This window comes from Carassius gibelio, chromosome B9 (genome assembly GCF_023724105.1).
Source record: "Carassius gibelio isolate Cgi1373 ecotype wild population from Czech Republic chromosome B9, carGib1.2-hapl.c, whole genome shotgun sequence".
Lineage (NCBI taxonomy): Eukaryota > Metazoa > Chordata > Actinopteri > Cypriniformes > Cyprinidae > Carassius > Carassius gibelio.
Genome location: NC_068404.1, coordinates 4,658,912 through 4,672,102, shown reverse-complemented (window position 1 = coordinate 4,672,102; position 13,191 = coordinate 4,658,912). Strand labels below are relative to the sequence as shown.

At 37.5% G+C, this 13,191-nt stretch overlaps 1 long non-coding RNA gene across 1 annotated transcript; it reads right to left on the bottom strand.

The window, feature by feature from the left end:
* Positions 1 to 8,235: 8,235 nt before the first annotated feature.
* LOC127964639 (uncharacterized) lies at positions 8,236 to 10,730 on the bottom strand. Its single transcript, XR_008155090.1, has 5 exons — positions 10,676 to 10,730; positions 9,854 to 9,902; positions 9,229 to 9,376; positions 9,003 to 9,139; positions 8,236 to 8,496 (listed from the first exon to the last, which is right to left on the bottom strand). It is a non-coding gene; the product is annotated as an uncharacterized LOC127964639 (long non-coding RNA).
* Positions 10,731 to 13,191: the final 2,461 nt, after the last annotated feature.

Sequence of the window (13,191 nt, the reverse complement as noted above, 5' to 3'; positions counted from 1 at the left end):
TACAGCTGAGAGAAAAATTAATGAATGCCTTTCCATTATATTAGATGTATGCAGCTCTAATAAGTCCTAAACATGGTCATTAAGGTATAGTTTACCCAAAAATGACAATTCAGTCATCATTTACTCAATCACATGTTATCTCAAACCTGCATTCATTTCTTGAAAGACGAAAGAAGATATTGCGAAGAATGTATATATAATGGAAATAAAATAATGGAAGTAACTGGGGTCTAGCAACTGTTTGGTCACCCACATTCTTCAAAATAAGTTTAACAGAAAAAAGAAACTCACTCTGGTTTAAAAAGATAAAATTGAATCGTGAATCATGGTATTTCTGAAAAAAATCTGATTATATGATATATTTGCTATATCACCCATCTAATGTGGAATTTTCATTTATCATAAGGCTTTCCATCCTGGAAAATTTTTAATATTTGATTTATTTAGACTGGCCCGAGTAAAAAAAAAAAAAAAAAAACTGTTCTCATGTCTCAGTATTGTAAAACTCCATATTCTAGGGATTGAATTTGGCTTGGGTACTTCTTACCTTGTAAATCCTTGGGATTTTTCAAATCTTTTTTTTTATCATCCACAAGGCAGATTCTTGTCTTAAGAAAGCACCATTAATTATAAAACCAACAGCTGCAATACATATTAGGACAATGCTGGACATCTCATACAGTATATATGTTTTATTATTATTTAGCCAGAGACAAACCAAGCAAGTTAGTTTCCATATATGAGATTAGGTACGGACCACTGATCCAAAAGGCAAATGTTCGCCAACTTGTTTGGATGGTATTAGAAATTTGTTTTACTGGATTTGATTTGCATTTTTGTCCTTGGAAAAACCTGAGAAAGAGAAAGTCAGAAAGGTGAAAGGTTCTTAAGTTTTTAATCATAATTCTAAATATATTGTGATTCTGATTTTTGTTATAACGTATTGGATTTTCTCTAATGTAGTAATGAATAAATTTGTTTGCATTAATATTTCTGTGTGTAATATTACTGTACATTAAAAGTGTAAGCATACAGCAGGTTTCACATTTCAATTCTTGTTTGAATCCCAAACACCATGGACATTTGATACACATCATATGCGATTGAATTAATCTATGCTTGGTTAATCATTAATGGTTTTACAATTAATCCAGAATGCGGCAGCAAGATTAATTTTTAATGAGCCAAAAATAATACACATCACACCTTTATCAATTGTTTATCAATTTGCACTGGCTTCCAAAAGCTGCTCACATAAAATTCAAGGCATTGATGTTTGCCTACAAAACTACCATTGGCTCTGCACCCATTTACCTAAATTCCTTACTTCAGACTTATGTGCCTCTAGAAGTTTGCATTCTGCAAGTGAATGTCGCTTGATTGTGCCATCCCAAAGAAGTACAATGTCACTCTTACTGACTTTTAAATTAAATGTTCCCTCCTGGTGGAATGAACTCCCCAACTCAATCCGAGCAGCTGAGTCCTAAGCCATCTTCAAGAACCAGCTTAAAACCCTCTTCCATCTTTATTTGACCCTCTAACTTTAACACTCACTATTCTAATTCTATTCTTTAAAAACAAAAATCTAACTACATTTCTTATCTTTTTGTATTCTATTTTCTTTTCATTTATTATGCAATTGGGCATGTGTGTATGTGTGTGTGTCTGAGTGTGTGTGTGTGTAAAGACCTCTAACACTAGCTTGCTCTATTCTTTGTTTATTCTTTCTGTTTTCTTTTTATTTATTATATATTTTTAAAGCCCATGCTACGTGTACTGTTTTAACCTAACTGAGACTTGTTACAGGACTTATATATCATTGCTCTTTTGTAGTTTTTGATTGCTTCCACTGTCCTCATTTGTAAGTCGCTTTGGATAAAAGCGGCTGCTAAATGAATAAATGTAATAATTGTAATGTAATGTATGATTACAGTAGAATTAATAAAAGCATTTTGTTTGTATGTTGTTCAGATGAGAGCCAAATCTGGGACAACTAGATTAACCGTGGAGCACATGCAAAAAATATTTAATGCCATATTTCCCTGCCAACAGTTTTTCTTAGAAATATTATGAGGCTCCTCCGATTGGTTAAATGCACCTGTTTTTCTTGCTCTGTCTGTAAAGGTGTGCTATGATTGGTCACAACGTCACACTCATTTGTCATTGGCTGCATGTCATCTTAAGTAAGAGAGAGAGAGTGTCATCATGCACAGTTCTGTTCTCAACTTTAACTGATCACTGAAAAATCACAGAAACTCTTCAGTAGAAGATGAAGACGGCATTCGCTCTGCTTCTAATCGTGGAGCTCTATGGACTCTCCTCCGGTCTCAAACAACATTTCTTTGTGACAGATTTGAAGACATGGTTTTGTGCGCAAAAGTACTGCAAAACTTATTTTCATGTTCTCTCCACCTTCATCAATACGAGTGAGGAACAACGATTTTTAACTAATGCATCTGGTCACAATTCTGATGCCTGGGTTGGACTCCACAAAAATGCTGAAACAGGAGTCTGGCAGTGGACAGAATCGGGAGGTATAGATGCCAAACAAATTAGCTGGGCTTCTACTGAACCAAATAACCTTACTAATGAAAACTGTGGACTTCTAACCGGAACCAAATTGTATGATGGAAATTGCTTTATGCTTCATCGCTTCTACTGTATGACAAACTTTGTTCTGGTGCGTCAGAAAGAGACCTGGGCTGGAGCTCTGGAGTACTGCAGGACTCATTATAATAATCTAGCAAGTCTGAGCACAACGAAAAGGATGGATTCTGTTTCATTGGAAATCACACAGGCCGAAACTGATTATGTGTGGACTGGTCTGCGTTATCTAGCAGGGGACTGGTTATGGGTTACTGGAGATAATCTTAACTACACAGCCTGGTATCAGAACCAACAGCCCCAGTGTCCTGCCAGTGACCTTCGTTGTGGAGCCCTGGACAAGCAAAAAAAGCTTTGGACACAGAGAAACTGTGAGGAGCAGCTCAACTTTTTTTGTCAGTAGATGGCATCTCACTTTAAACAGCTGTTTCAGGATCCCAGATTTTAGATTCAGAAAGATATAATGCCATTACAATATTTGGGCCAGCTGACTTTTTTTACTGTGATTCTCATATGTTATCACAACCTTTAATTACAGTTAAACATTTTCTTTATTAATAAACATCAGCTTTATTGCAATTCTAATATGTAAACCATTGTTTTTTTCTCCCATTACTTAGTGGTAGTTGGGTTTAGAGGAGCTGGATAGGGGCTACATAGATTTGATATGATCATTTAAATGCTATTGTTGTTACCCCTGGATGCATGACATTTTTTCCCTTCTAATTATTATTATTATCATTATAATTGCTGTTGTTACTTCTGAATTAAATATAAATATGTATATTTTTTCGTTTATGTTGGACAGTGATGTTTTTTAGAGTTGTTATACCTGTCCACTGTACACTATGTTTTTGGTTTAAAATATAATGTAAAGTAAGTCAATGCTCAATTCTGGTTTAATTTTAAGTAGTGTCAATTATTGTGAAAAAAAAATCATGAGCAATGTTATGATAAAATTATATCAACTGTTAAGCATTATAAATAAATATTAAATAAGCAAATTTTGTGGCATTGTTTATTTTTTTATTTTTAAATTCTTATTCTTAAATCAGCAAACAATACTCTAAGAGGAACTAGTGTACTCTGGACAGTTTTTACAGTTTATCAAAGCATTTTGATGACTAAATGTACCTTGATATGATTGATATGATTCAAGTTCAACACAATACAACATTTACCATCATCAAAATACATTAAACCTTCCTCTTTTCTTAAATCATAACATAACATAAGCTGATGACTGATCACTGCATCATATAATTAACAACTTGAACCATCAATGTATGAATAAAACTCACTTAGACAGCCACATTTTTTTTCTATGCAAATATGCAAATGCTAATTTTATGTATTTTTTTTTTTATTATACCTGTATGTGATTACAGTCAAATCATATAAAACAGTGAAATCGCTCAGGAAATCTGTCCAGTCTTGCCTGCACCCGATGCGGTGACGTGTGATCACCACTGACAGATTTTTCACTCCTACTGGTTGTCGCTTGTGAAATTCGCTGGTCATTTGCATAAAGTTAAACACTACTTAAATTTTGTTGCTTGACTCGCATCATTTGACACCAACAGTCACTATCGCTGGTGTCACCAGATCTACTCTCTCTGCCCCAAAATTCCGATGCTGGCGTCTTTCCTCTTTCACTCTTTCACTCTTTTTTTTCTCCACCATAGTAGCTGTTGATTATATGTTTCCCGTGATGTGAGTTAATCATCCAGTAACATAAATGAGTGATTTACACCAATATGTGAGGCGGCTGCTGCACACTCAGCCCTGGTTGTCAAGTAAATGAGCACTCTTTACTGAATGGTTTGATGGATACGTGTAGCCCCAAGGTTTTTTTTCTTTCTTGCTTCTCGCTGCAAGGTGTTAAATTATTAAGCAGTGTCTCCTGTAGGGTTTTTCCCCTTGCATTTTAGCTGGTAGCTACTAGGAGGGTCTCTTCATATTTTTCTTTTTTGGTTTTATTCTCTGACCTATGTTGAAAACGAAAGTAAAAGTTTCATGCAACTTTGTTGCTTTCTCATAGGAAAGAGTTCTGTCTTTATTTAAAAATAAAATTAAAACATTTAACGGAGGGAAGCAGCCCATACATAGAAGGAATAATCGATCCTCAAGACATTGATGTCAACCCATTCAGCACCACCTCCATGGACAGCACCTGGTAACATTGCACGTAAGAAGGTATATCTTAAGCAGATTACTAAGGTATAGTTCATGGAACATGCCATAATAGGTATTCGATTCTTAGCATTTTAAACGATTACTGTCCGAGATCGGTGATTCATGATTATAAAATCATGTTTCAAGATTGATGCATACAGGTGCTGGTCATATAATTAGAATATCATCAAAAAGTTGATTTATTTCACTAATTCCATTCAAAAAGTGACACTTGTATATTATATTAATTCATTACACACAGACTGATATATTTCAAATGTTTTTTTTGTTTTTTTTTTTAATGTGATGATTATAAATGACAACTAAGGAAAATCCCAAATTCAGTTTCTCAGATGATTTGAATATTGTGAAAAGGTTCAATATTGAAGACAATTGGTGCCCCCGTCACAATCACTAGCTGGAGTGCTTGTGAGCTTCAGTAGAGGGCACTCCACTCAGGACTCACTCAGGACTCATTCAAACTCCATTTCCCATCCTGCCTCATTCCTGGGACTGATTGCACACACACACCTGCATCTGATTTCACACCTGCATCTGATTTCACACCTGCATCTGAATACACACCTGCAGCTAATACACACACACCCATATAAGCAGCACACTCACATCAACTCACTGTGAAGTTGTTTAGCCCCGTCTAGCATTTCAGAGCGTTTTTCCTGTGTTTGTTCTTCCCATGTCTGATTTTGGATAGTGTTACCGCCTTTTTCTCTGCCGCCTGCCCTGACCTCTGCTTGTGACTGTTATTGATTCTGGATTTCCTTGACAAACCTGACACTGTTTCTGATTTCTGCCTGTCTGACCACTCTTAAATAAATACTGCAATTGGATCCAAACGTCTCTGACTCCGCGTAACAGCCACACTGTTATCAGCTAATTAACTAAAAACACCTGCAAAGGGCTTTAAATGGTCTTTCAGTCTAGTTCTGTAGACTACACAATCATGGGGAAGACTGCTGACTTGACAGTTGTCCAAAAGACGACAATTGACACCTTGCACAAGGAGAGCAAGACGCAAAAGGTCATTGCACAAGAGACTGGCTGTTCACAGAGCTTTGTGTCCAAGCATATTAATAGAGAGGTGAAGGGAAGGAAAAGATGTGGTAGAATAAAGTGTATAAGCAATAGGCATAGCTGCACCCTGGAGAGGATTGTGAAACAAAACCCATTCAAAAATGTGGGGGAGATTCACAAAGAGTGGACCGCAGCTGGAGTCATTGCTTCAATTGGAGTCATTGAGTCATTGGAGTCCTTACACTCTAAAAAACACTGGGTTTAAAAAAAACCCAAACTGGGTTGTTTTTAACACAACTGCTGGGTAAATATAGGACAGAACCCATATGGGGTTAAACTAACCCAAGAAATTGGGTTATTAATTTTAAACCAGCAAATGGGTTGTTTTTTCTACCCAAAAATTGGTTAATTTGATTTCATAAATGGGTTATATTTTCAAAGGAATTTTTATTCCTTTTAACATTAAATATACCACATAATAAACAAACAGGACAACACTGTATTATCTTTATTTTTCTTTCAGAATATTACACTTTGTAATTACACTTTACCTCAACCAAAAATTCAAGAGATCATACAAAACTAAAAAAATAAAATTCCATTTATAAACAGCATTTAAAACAATTTCTTTCATTTTTATGGTTTGCCTCTGTAACTTTTCTAAACTTTAAATGTGTAGAAAAAAACATTTGAATTCATAAACTCCAAAGAACCACAAGGTTTAGTAATACATTTAACAAATAATTCATATTATTTTTAATCCATATGCTCATGAAATTCATGAACTCATTCATGAACTCAATTCATTGTTTTAAGTCTACATTATGGACCTGTTGTTTTAAGTCTACAAAATGAACACAAAAATAAATCTATGAAATACAACGTATTGGCAGTAAAAGATTTCTACATAAAAATGTAATTGATAATCATCAGTACGCATAAAGTAATACTCTTCCTCAAGCAATAAAACAGTTGTTTATACAAAAAAAAAACAGAACAAAAATCTCATGTGCAAATAAAACTTAAACTAAAATGCTACCTCGTGTTCTTGAACCACTGTTTGTTCAAAGAACCTCTTATAATCTACTTGCAAGAATGTAGTGCCCAGTGCAAAAATTTCACTGTTGGGGATTCACTTCCCTCCAACTCAAAAATATTATGAATAAACTCCCTAATATAGAAACAATGTTTCGGTTAGTTTACATCAAAAACATAAAACGATTTGAAACATACATTTACTGTCCCAATGAAGTGAAGTGAAAGTGATGTGACATTCAGCCAAGTATGGTGACCCATACTCAGAACTCACGCTCTGCATTTAACCCATCCGAAGTGCACACACACACAGCAGTGAACACACACACACACACACACACCCGGAGCAGTGGGCAGCCATTTATGCTGCGGCGCCCAGGGGCAGTGCCTTGCTCAAGGGCACCTAAGTCGTGGTATTGAAGGTGGAGAGAGAACTGTACATGCACTCCCCCCACCCACAATTCCTGCCGGCCCAGGACTCGAACACACAACCCTTAAATTGCGAGTCCAACTCTCTAACCATTAGGCCACGACTTCCCCTTAAACAATAGTGCTTTGTTCCAAAGCTTCTCCTGCGAGGATGACAAATGCCCGCGACGCAATGTGTCCATTTTCAAGTTACAGGACATAAGGGTAAGGTCTTGATGTTTCAGCCTGCTGGAGGTACTCCACCATATTTGTTCCAATCTAAAGGACAGATAATGCAAATGAATAAAGGTGAAACAGAATGGGAGTGTCAGGGGTGTGGGTATGGGTGGTGGGTTGGGGATTCATTCGAAACTGTTTATTCAATCAAGCAGTCTTTAGAAACAATAGGTCTTGTATAGCCAAGAGCTTTGGATGAGGCAAAATACCTGAAAATTATTACAGCTTGATCTGGCCCACTTTGACAGAGCCACTGACAGGGATGCAAAGCAAGTCAAAAGAGTTTTGGTAACACTTGAAATACTTTAATTTTACTTTAATTTAACACTTTTAATTTCTACATTTAATATTCTGCCCTACAAAAGCAAAAGACCTTAACTTGCTAGAGTGTGAAACTGAAAAAAAAGACTTTTTTTTATTTGTCTAGTAAAATTAATTATAGGTAGGACACTAGAAATTTGCCAGTAAGATGTTTGAGTAATGAAAATTATGTACAGAAAAAAAAATTGTGAGCTCAGACTTACTTATCCAAGATACATTATAAATTGAATTAAAAAAGTTCTTATGGAGCATATCTTGTCAACATGTTAATATATATAAGACTGGAATAACGATGTTGGACATTCAGCTTTGATCACAAATTTTTTTTTTTTTAATATATTCAAATAGCAAATATTAATTTATTGTAACATTATTTCACAACATTACTATTTTTCCTGTATTTGGATCAAATAAATGCCTTTGTAAGCAGAAGAGACTTAATTTAAAAACATTTAAAAAATCATACCGATCCCAAACTTTTGAATGGTAGTGTATTCAACCTGGTGAAGTCATTAAATGATTGAAGTAAATTTCTGTAAGTCGTACTTACAGGCTGAATGTCAATGAAAGCTTTTTTGCTTTCATCAATGCTGGGCCGTTTTTCTGTTTTTCTGCCAATTTTGTAGGGTGGAGGTGGAAGCAAAACAGGTAACAGCTTTAGTGCAAGATTTCCCTTTGCATCTGTAGGAAAATAATATTACATTCATCAACACTAGTAAAAACAGTAGCGAGTTGTCATTGAGAATATAAGGCCAGATTTACTAAACAGGTCAAATTAGCGTGAGTCCAAAATCCCATAAAAGTGTAGACTGAAGTGTAAAGTTGTGCTGTTGATCCACTGACAACATGCAAAAAAAAAACAAAAAAAAAAAAACACAGACACATAATGACCAACATATCCTACCAAGAGCAGCAGAAATTAAAAGCAATGTTATAACATCTTTGTCTGGCATTCTAAATAAATTAGATGAGAGGAGAAAATGCTGCATTTTCTAGCAGCAATTATTGATAAGCTCAAAAATGGGTTAAAATATATAAACTACCACAAATATGCAGTAATGTTAGTTGCAAAAAAAATGTGCCCAATTTTTCATCACTGCATTTCTTTAGTAATCCTAACAGTACTATGGTGCAAGCTATTAGTAAATCTGGCCCATAATATCAAAATATTGTAGAAACATTTTAACCTTCTGTCATTTCTTCAGCTGTACATGGAAGCTTTGCTTCTCGCTTCGCAAAAAGCAAGATCCTGTCAGTATACCAGCCATTTTTCGAACAGTTTTGGGGCTTCATCTTGATGTAAAATGTGAAAGTCCTGTGCAATCTAAAAGCAAAAATTACAAAAAAAAACTTCTCAAAAAAGACTTAATATAACTCATGTTACCATATGACAAAGACATTATGTTAACATACCATGCCTGAGGTAGTTAGCCGAGGAAACTCGTGGAGGACCTCAAACATATTTTTCAGATGTACTGTTCCACCTGGCTGATGGGCTGTGTGTTGTTTCTCAGCCATTGTTTAATTTCCTCAGCTCTCTCTTCAGATACGGTTGATTCTACTGGACAAAGAAATAATAATGCTGTTAATCAAATAGAGGCTTATGAACATTTTTTACATGTAAAAGGATTAGTTTCCATGAAAACAGAAATACTCTTCAGAGCTTTTCAACACTTTAACTAGTAAATCCTGGATGTTTCTAAACTCCATGCAAACTGATTCCTGAATTATACTGCTTATATATTTCACTTTGCTCATAATTTGCTCATAAGTCGTTCCAAACCAGTAAGACCTCCGTTCATCTTCGGAAGACAGTTTCACTGTCTCACAGGTTTGGAACAACATGAGGGTGACTTATTAATGACATAATTTTGATTATTGGGTGAAGTAACGTTAACCCCTTAACTAAACGGGTATAACCACAATAACGTTACCGGATCTTTTTAATAATAGTAACAGCTGTTTTTTATGGTTTATGGTAATTTTATTAAGATCAATGTATGGCAATCATTCAAATTAGATGAGATAAAAGTGTCACCTCCAGCGAAAGGCTGTGGATTTGCCACCACGGACAGTCAAGAGCGGGTCTGTGGGAAAAAAAACTATATATTTTAGGTCCATGAGTAATTGACACTTACCTGGATTTCAAATAATAATACATTTATTAAATGAATAAATGATTAGAAATGTATTTTTATTGTGAAAAAAAACGAAACACATCAGGCAGAAAAAAAAATAGGTAACATTATCTCTGGTGCTCGCAAATGCAGGATGCTTTATGATCTATCATATAACGTTTACTGATATTTTAAAATCAGAATGGCACATTTTTGCCAATCGGTAACGATTCAATGATAAAAAGACCAATACAAACCTTTATTTCACCAGAAAAAAAGGCTGAAGTCAGTTTGTTTTTAAAATAATTTCTGTAACGATCCAAAATATGCCCGCGACAGATGACCCAAAAATTGGGTTGTTTTGACTTAGCACTGCATGCAGTAAGATGGGGGATGGGCAAGGCAAGGAATGCACGTTTACATCACATTGATCTCGTGGCATTGAAATGAATTGACTTAATGGACTTTGAAGTAAATTATGTCAGTTAACAGTTAAGAAGAAACGTAAGACTTTGACAAAAGGGTCGTTTAAAACATAAAAACAGAAGAAAACGTATTTACTATCCAGCAGGCATTACCAGCAAACCAAAACGAGCGAATCTGGCGGTGCATTTAATGTCATGTAAACGTGACTGTTGTCGCACATTTCTTTGCCTTTTTATCGCTCGTTCGCTCATTATTATGTTATGTGTGTAAATATGTTTAAAAATACATGTCAAATGTATAAATATATTGATACGAACCTTATTTCTCCAAATATTACAGCGTGTGTGTGGCATCCACCTTCCACCTCGAATTCAGTCTGTCCGCGCTGCGCTGATCCTGCGCGGAGTTGATTTGACCCAATGAGCTGGGTTATTGTGTCCGAGTGGGGGAGGGGGTGCATTGATTCAGCTCTCAGTGAAAACGACCCAGAAAATAACCCAGCGGTTGGGTTACATAGAACTACCCAAAAACTGCCCAAGACTGAGAAAATAACCCAAAAAATTTACCCAAATGGCTCAACACATCACTTGGGTAGAAAAAATAACCCAGGATTTTTTAGTGTGTACCCTTCGTGTATGCAGCATTCTCGTCTCCCGAGATTTACCCTTTGTGTTACCAGCTTTCTCGTATTCTGAGTTTCTCCTTAGTCTTTTCGTCCTCCGAGTTCCCGTTTGTAATAATATTAACTCCATATTCATCGTGAAGAAGGAGGCGGGAACCGGCGGACAATCCAAATGAAACTTTAATAATCACAAAATAAACAAAACAGCGCATCAGCCCCTCACGGACGACTGATACACGAAAATAAAAGCAAACACAACTAAAAGCCCAGGCCTGGTCTTCTCTCGTCCTTCACTGTCTTCGCTCCAGTTTTATATCCTTCCATCTCCTACGTGGGACTCGAGACCGGCGGTGGGGTGCAGGTGTGACTGATTTCCCAATCATCCCACCGGCCTCACTCCTTGTTCCCACGTCCCTCGGCCCCGCCCCACTCGCCACATACCCCCATCGCCCGTCGCAGGCCGGGTGGTACCCTCGAGACTGCTCTCTACTCCCCCCTCCCCCTCCCTTTGGGGGGGGGGGGCGCTCACTGGGACCTGCGGGAACCTGGGGGTAGGACAGATGAGGTGAGAGAAAAGGTGATGGGAGGAGGAGCGACAGAGAAGAGAGAGACGAGAGAGGGCTGGCGGTGGCACTGGACCTGGTCTCTTTGTGTCTTTGGTTTTCCCTTGGGTTCAGGTGGAGCATCTGGCAGCTGCTCCGTGGAGGAAAGGGTAATGTCACGCTGTTTAGTCTCTGTTTCTCTGGGTGTCCACTAGTTGGCTCACTTCCCCTTAGGCACTTCACCGTAGGCACTAGAATTCCTCTAGTCTGGTCCTGTCTTCACAGTAATTGCACTCCTGTTAATTGCACCAGGTGCAGGCACTCTATTGTCATTAACCTCCCTATATATTCCAGTCTTTTCCTGTTGTTTGTATGGACTGCTTACCCTTCGTGTATGCAGCATTCTCATCTCCCGAGATTTACCCTTTGTGTTACCAGCTTTCTCGTATTCTGAGTTTCTCCTTAGTCTTCTTGTCCTCCGAGTTCCAGTTCCTTTCTTTTACAGTTCCCTCCTTTGTTTCCTTTGTTTGTTTTGTTTTGGACTGATTTTTTGGTTTTGATCCTGGCTTGTTTCGACCACGATTTGGATTATCCTAATAAATACATCTGCAAATGGAACGAGTGAATTGTTGCACCTCTACTAAATACTATATTCAGACATCATTTCCAGATGTCGAATCACATATCCTGCTGATTCCGGTCACATATGTGACTTCTGGAGATTTTAATAAAAACTGGGTGCAGGTCAGTCATTATTAGTCATTGTCCAGAGGCAGATATACATTTCAGATTTTTATTTCCATATATAAGGATGCAAGGAAATAGACATAGCACTGTGCCACTAATGGATGAGGTGAAATGCTGTAGGATGGAGTCATTGGGAAATACCTTGTCTTTCAGTGGGACCAGTCCTATGGATGAAGATATGGTGGGTGGGAGGCCAAGATAATTAGCATTAGCTGCTGTTAGAAGTCCCGGTTTCTATAGAAACAGACAGCATTCTGAGACGTGCTCTTAGGACTGTGCACGTTCACTGACTAGCCTGTGCACGTTCACTGACTAGCCTGAAAAATATGTTCCCTTTCAGTCGGTCATGTTCTACATTACATAAGAAAGAGACTGACGGATGGGATCTTGCCGATAGTACAATCACCTTCGAGTGGTTACAAAATGAGCCAATGGTAGACAGAGTACCTTGGTCTGTGGAATTTGCATCACGAGCTCCGCCTCGCAATGCAGGTATATAAGGAGCAGCATGAGCAAATCGCACTCAAGCTTTCACTTCGGAGCTGAGAACATCGCTTGCTGCTTTCACCAGAGTGTTTACAAGCGAGTCAGGAGGTGTTGGTGTGACGGCACGATTCAGCGGTTCATCTGGATTTCCTGCAATCTGCTCCCGCGTTCCCCTGAGCGCTTCAGTGCCACTGAAAGAGCTTTTTCTCTCACAAAAGAGTAACGGGTTGAATTTGCGTCTTTTAAAGACGCCATTTTGGCCGTGTGTTTCTGGGTGCAGTCGATATATCACTCCTTGTGACGGCCACAATAGCTGTGTCACATGTCTGGGCTTTCGGCAACCTGACACTGCGTTCATGGATGACTAATGTTTTCATTGCGGGGACATGATCATCTCTGTGTTAAGATCAAGCCTCGATTACCTTGAAGGTACAGA